At 34.1% G+C, this 7,108-nt stretch overlaps 2 non-coding genes across 2 annotated transcripts; both read left to right on the top strand.

Moving 5' to 3' along the window:
• The first annotated feature begins 1,188 nt into the window (after positions 1-1,188).
• LOC148938842 (U1 spliceosomal RNA) lies at positions 1,189-1,350 on the top strand. The gene has a single exon (XR_016143613.1). It is a non-coding gene; the product is annotated as a U1 spliceosomal RNA (small nuclear RNA).
• A 4,040-nt stretch (positions 1,351-5,390) lies between these two features.
• LOC148938841 (U2 spliceosomal RNA) lies at positions 5,391-5,582 on the top strand. Its single transcript, XR_016143615.1, has one exon. It is a non-coding gene; the product is annotated as a U2 spliceosomal RNA (small nuclear RNA).
• Positions 5,583-7,108: the final 1,526 nt, after the last annotated feature.

Below are 7,108 nucleotides of genomic sequence, written 5' to 3'. Positions count from 1 at the left end.
AAAAAAAAATTAGCGCAAAGAGCGAGGTAATGACTAGGGGAAGAACACAATCATGTACGTATTAATTTCTGTTTGTTTTAAGTTTTGGCGTTGCTCCTTACTTTCAGTTGAAAAATTGTTTTTTATTTAATTTCTTATTGTTTTTTTTAAATAATGCTGGGAAATCCGACGCCCCCTTCATAGCAATGTCCCTTCCTCCACGGACAGCTCCCACGTAAAGCCCCCCCCCAACTACCCGAAAAAATTTGCCCGGAAAAATTCTGTATACGTCCCAATAACAAATATTATATGTAAACACTGGACATAGTTCATAACTTGCAGACCGTCCCCCGGAGACTGTGTGGGTCATCCTCAAAGACATAGTTATTGTATTTTTTGAACTTGCTGAACAAAATGGCTATCTAAAAATTATGATCCGGTGTTTTTGGGAAAAAAGTGAGCGTGGGAGGGGGCTTAGTTACCCTCCATTCTTTTTGGTCACTGAAAAAGGGCATTAGAACTTTTAATTTCCGTTCTGAATAAGCAAATCCATCAGTTTTCTGGTCTGCCCTCAGAAAATATAAGGGTGCCAAGGGTAAAAAAAAATCCAAGGATCTTTGTGATTTTATGCTAACGTTATGTGGTCTGCCACACTATTCAGCAGCTGCTGAAAAAATGTTCACTCTACTAGGTAAATAAAAACCAAATTAAGCAATTGGCTTCTACTGGAAACAACTAGTTGTTTAATTCATGTCAAGCAACTAATTTGGCGTTCTGGAGCGTCCCTGGAATCCTGGATTTTACCTTCTGAAATGCGCAAGAAATACTCCGATTGGCAAATAGCTAGCAAAGGAAGAAATAAGGCTGGCTCTCATGCTGAACATAATTTTCAAGATGAATTCTCGCTAGAAGACTAATCTTAAGCTCCCACAAATCATTTTTTGTGTTTACTTGTTTTTATTAGTTTTGTGCTGTTATTAAATTGTTTTTTTTTAGTTGTAAATATATTTTATTTTGTCTGGCCGCTTTGAAAGATGTGTACATAGCGTTTTTTGGTCAATATACCGAGTGATAAGAAAAATAACCTCTAGGTTCTGAGATTTCAAGATGGACATGTTTTGGACATATTTAAGACGAAATATGGACATATTTTGGTTAAAAATGACATAATTTTGGATCCTCTGGGGACATATTTATGGACCGAAAAGTTGGCAACCCTGTGGGGAGCTGCCTTGATCATGAAGGAGGCGCTCCCAGGGTGAGGCCTTTCCATTGCACTTGGGATTGGCTGAATCCTTTGATTAATCCTCATTGGGGTAATTCAACAGTGTAATATTTGGATATGGGGGACTGCCTTCGCATTGTTCCCTGTCCGGTCTCTGAAAAATTTCGTCCTTTGGCCTTTTTCATATGTCACATATTTATCAATTGTAAGCAAAAGCCATATTATGATATATTCCTGATGCATTGTGTTTTTGAAAATACTCTGTCATTATTTAATACTGATTTTTAAATAGAACTAGGAATCGAATCAAATTGCTGAAATTTAGATAAAGTCACAAAGGCTAGTCTTAAAAAGTGAAATGCCCTTGGTCAACACACAAGTCATCAAGTCAAGTTAGTTGGCAACATATCAAACTAAAAATTCCTTCACTACCGCCAAGATTCTTGGAATATTTAAATAGGGGGGCCTTTGGCTACAGCCATTGATCCACCACTCAGTTACATTGCAATTATTTTTGAGCCTGATTACTGAATATTTATGTTATTTTCTGGGGATGTTGGTTTTGTACCATGTCATTAAAGTTGCCCTTGAGTTGTTACTCATTGAATATGTTTTATCATCATGTGATTTTTTTGGACCGCATTTATTTGATTTAATATTTAAATAATTAGAACGTTCTAACTGTGTTAAAAAACAAATACTGATTTACTACGATATAGTCCTACATTATAAAATCATGTTGAGCAGTATTTAGAACTAAAGACCCTGTTCATGTCGATCATCTTACGCATTTTACTACAGACCACGGTTCTGAAGATCAGTTGTTGATTCTTAACACATATTTGAATGCCGAAAGGTGGATTAGTCTATATTTTTGTAATCTGATCTAATGTTCCAAGATATCTTACAAGCCCGATTACTTAACCATAGCGTATGATGAAACATAAATGACATGAGAGGTCAGTAGGATTACTACCTGAGGAAATGCTCTTGATTAGTGGTCAGACAAGTAACCCTGGAAAATGCAGGATAATTGAAGTCAAGCTAATTTTAAGCGGGTAAGGAATGAGTGAAGGAACTCTTGGCTCGGTGCAATAATAAAGAAATTTATTTTTCTCCAGAGGGAGTAGACTTTTTGAGGGGCCCATGGGCCTGTACAAGATTGGAATGAAACAATCCTGGTGTATATTTCTTAAGCCCTTGTATGGTGTAAAAGCGATCCAAGTTCAAGCTACATTTACTCCTCTTTTGTTTCGTCTTAGAAAGTAACTATTGCTGGATTTGTTATCCTTACAACCTAGCCGCGTCATTTGTACTGGTAAATCATGCGGGCACTGCGAAAAAGTCAAGTTTTTTTAATGCACAAGAAATAAAATAAAATAGGAAGAATAAATAAGAGTTTAGAAATAATTTTGGGCTGTATGTTTGCAAATTGGGGAGGTTTGGGGGTAAAGCAGAAAACGTACTAAATACATAAACTAACCTCGGGACCTGTCTCGCTCCTAAATACCAAAGAACACTCGTTTAAAAACTGAGAAATCACGCGGTGCCATCGATTTATCAATTAAGTATCTGCTCATGAAGAAATAGCAGTTTGACGTGTTTTATGACTGGTTTCCTTGAAAAATTATATAGCGATACCTGCATAATGCATCAGTACCTTACAATTTATTTATACTAAAAAGTAAAGTGCAAAGTATTGCTCAAGAAATCTGAAAAAAACTAGCACAAGTCCTTACAGAATTTTAGTCCACAAGCCATTGATCTGCTGCACTTGAAAAATCAAACCCTACTACCAATCACCTTGGATTGCAACGTTCCTTGTACTAATTTGCTACTACTAAGTCTTTCTAGTTCAAGACTATATTATAGGGCTTTTGTTTCATTTTTTTGCGCGTTTCTATGGTTCAAAGCATAGAGTTCTTTAATTAGTTAATGCTCAAATTATATTATGAAACCGGAATTATAATTAAGAGCTATATAATCTTTAATAAAGTGTTCTGGCTACATTGTCAATAACAAGACGAAATTATAAAATTAATCAGGTACGTTACAAATAAAAAGGATTAATGCTAATATGAATAAAGTAAGTAATCATGTACCTGATGAAGTCTATCTGTATTGTTTCTGTGTATTTTACATGTGGGATTACAAATTCAGTTTTTGTGCCTATCATTGGAGCAAATTTAATAATGTCACACTGTAAGTTGTATTATTACCAAGTAGCAGGCTTGAGTACACGTCGCTTCAATGGGGGGGGGGGGGTAGGGGTCGGAAATAGTAGGGTAGTCCATAGTAAAGAACGTCTTTGGGACAGTTTTTTTTAAAAGGGGCTTGTTTTTTTTTGTTTTTTTTTGTAGTTCTTTTAAAAAAATTTTTAAAAAAACGAAAGGTACCTCCCGGGTTTATGAAGAATAGGCCTACACTGTCCCTTCCCCGGACCGTGTCCACACATTCGGTTTGGAGGGGTGGGGGTATGAAACTGTTAGAAAACGCAACGAACAAATTGTTAAAGATAATTTGTTATGTTTTTAAGTATACGCCAAAAATGTTGGGGGGGGGGGGTAAGGGAATAGGAACTTGCCTAGCAAATATAAGTGACAGTAACCAATTTAACGACAACGGGTGGTGTATTAGGTACGAGAGGCAATTTTTCTTGTAATAGGGTCTCGGCTCATTTTGAATCAAGTGTGTGTGTCTATATTTAGATCAAATTTAATAATATCATAAAAAAACCTGCATTATTATAAAGTAAGATAAATCAACGTCATTTGCTATTACGTCGGAAATTTAAATAACTCCAAACAAACTATTTGCAGCCAATATTGTCAAACGGGTGTGTATGTGATGTTTATGGACAAGTTAAGGAAGTTAAGTTGAAACTCTCAGGCTTTGTTGGGGATAAAAGCTTTATCACATTTGTCTAGGCCCAAGGTTATAACATTATAGGGATTGTAATCCCTTTAACCATGTATAAACTAAAATATTATGAAGATTTTCACCTTATTTACAATTTGACATTTCTCCCCCTACACATCGATCGAAATTATTGAAGCACAACTTTTGTGAAAAAATTATTTCAAAATTTTGTCAAGCATTTAAAAAGACGGCCAAAACTTGAATCTTTAGCGAGAGGAACTGACAAAAGCTAAAATATCTTTTCTTAAACAATGAAAAAGAATATGTGAAACGAAAACTGTCGGAACTGGCTACTACGTAAATGACTGAAATTTGTATTAAATAAATAGCATTATTTATCAAGTGATGCAACGAATTATGTAATCTGTTTTTATTTGGATTGTCACAAATCACTGCTTATGTTCAACAAAGTTCGTAGTATATGTTTAAACCTTGAAAAACGGTAAGAACAACTAATCACCTAAATGTTGAATCTTCTTTGGTACATAAAACTTTAATATCAACAAGTTTAATTTAGCTTACTAATTACCATAAATTGTAAAACAAAATTCCACGCCTCCTAGTGCAGTTGGTTATGCGTAAAGGTGAAATCAATACCGGAGAAATCGTTTGGAGGATTGAATAATTTTTTATTTTTATTTCGTTTAAAACAAATATAAAATCCTTTAAAATAAAATTTACTGCTGATGTCACAAATCGATGCAATCTTATTTTTATGAAAATGTTTTTTCTACGTTAAGATTTTAGGGGCTTTGCCTAAGTGTAACGTTAAAGAAGTTTTTAATATAAGAATTAAAATTAGAAGTTAATACATAACTTCAGGGTCTTTTTTTGTGGTGATTTTAAACTAAACAAGAGACACTTAATGCTGTCAGTTTTGTCAAAAGGGCAATACCTCAGGAACGGCTAACGGTCCTGCGTTGAAACTGTCAGGACATGTTCAATGGAAAATTTAGCTAAATCAGAATTCACCGTTTTGAAATTATTGAATTTCCTTTTTTTTTATACTTGTCTGATTGTGTCTTATGGGATAACAGTTTTTTCCAAGTTTTGATTTGCGAATTTTCTGTTTACCAGGAAAATTTTTAGATAAAATTTGATATTATTTGAAATTTTAAAACTGTTAATAAAAATCTAAACAAAAAGGGATAAGTTAATTGAATATCATTTGTGTATTGCAACAGAAATTAAGTTTGTGACAAAATTTCTTACTCGTATTCTTATAAGCTCTATGTTGCTCCTTGTCTTATACAATCCTTACTGAATAGTTGCTTCTTGACTTTTTAGCTAATATCTAGGTGTAGCATCTGTTCTTATCAGCAGAACACCTTATACGGTCCCTACATGGAGCCAAAAATTTTCTACTCATTTTCGGAGACCTGAGGGATGTTGAGGCCTGCTCAACTTGTATCATACGTTGGCTCGGCCATGAATTACTTCCGGGACCGTTGCACCCCTTTCGAGATGAAATCAAAGTCCATGAACCCTATCAATGACGTATAATGCGTTTATCAAATTTTGTAGAAACCACACCTGTAGTTTCCTAGCCCTTGAATAAATTGAAAACAATTTTTTAATTTGAAAAAAAGAAAAAATGTATATAATTTACGAAATTTAATGGTGAAAAAGACAATTACAACTTGCAATAATTAAAATAAAACCATCACCCTAGATTGAAGTCCCTATGCATCGTTTTCAAAAACAGTATGCAAATGTTAAATTTTGACACTTAAATTGAACAAATATTCTAACAGAAGGGTTGAAGTGATTGTTTTTTACATCAGAGGGATTGGCTCTGTGGTGAGTTGTGAGTATTATTAGTAATCACTAAAGCCCCCTGTTGCTGTTAATGAGAAAATCATGTGCATAATCATTAGAACTTATCCTGGTTTTTCATAAATAATTTTTGACTTTTCAGTCATATTGAAAACAGAGTGAGAAACCCATAATTCTCTGGTCTCAAAAAGGTAATCTTTAATTCAAAGGATTTAGAAGTTTTAATACTAGAATGATATGTGTTATTGATATATTAGAAAATAATTCTGAGACTTGATTTATTTATGTGAAAAATTTTTTTAAATCTTCATCTGGATAATACATGAAAGCTTCTGAGGGGAATTCAAAGAAACGAGATTTATGTAGAACTATATTAGTTTCATGATTTTAATTAAATATAATTACCTGACTGGAAAGCTGCCTTCATTATGAAAGAGGTCCTTCCAGGGTAAGGCCTTTCCATTGCACTCGGGACTGGCTGAACCCTGTGATTAATCTAAATTGATGTAATTTGACAACGTAATTTTGGATATTGTTGACTTCCTTCGCATGGATCCCTGTTCGCTCTTTGAAATATTTCGTCCTTTGGGCCTATTTCATATGTCACATATTTATCAATTGTAAGCAAAAAGCATATTATGATAGATTCCTGACGCATTATGTTTTTGAAAATACTCTGTAATTATTATATACTGATTTTTAAATTGAACTAGGAATCGAATCAAATTGCTGAAATTTAGATAAAGTCACAAAGGCTAGTCTTAAAAAGTGAAATGCCCTTGGTCCCCACCAATCCTATACCCTAAAGTAAAACTTTGATTTTTGAAAGTAAAACTTTGATTTCTGCAGTGATAATTTGACTATTTATCTGTACAGCACCAGAAGACCCAGTTCCAAGGTTTTGCGCTATTTTTTCTGCAACACGTTTTTCTATATCTGCCACTAGCTTAGTCTTAGTTATCGTAACTTATTCCTGGGTCGCAGCTAACTGTTGAAAAAGTCCAGAAATAGACAAACTAGAAGAATTTTCAGTCGTCCCTGTTCTTGCAAACTCTTTGTATATATTGGGGAAAGTCGCTACTTCTGTGAATGCTTGTCCTACCCTTTTAGTTTTCGATTTCTTTGCTTCATTAATATTCTCTGCATAAGAAACTAAGCAATCTTCACTAACTGTCTGCTTATCATGAGTACCGTAACAGAATACTAGAT

Source organism: Artemia sp. Qi Xiang Cuo, unplaced genomic scaffold (assembly GCF_049724085.1).
Source record: "Artemia sp. Qi Xiang Cuo unplaced genomic scaffold, ASM4972408v1 HiC_scaffold_299, whole genome shotgun sequence".
Taxonomy (NCBI): Eukaryota; Metazoa; Arthropoda; class Branchiopoda; order Anostraca; family Artemiidae; genus Artemia; species Artemia sp. Qi Xiang Cuo.
The sequence above is the reverse complement of the archived record's forward strand: the minus strand, read 5'-3'. Positions and strand labels throughout refer to the sequence as shown.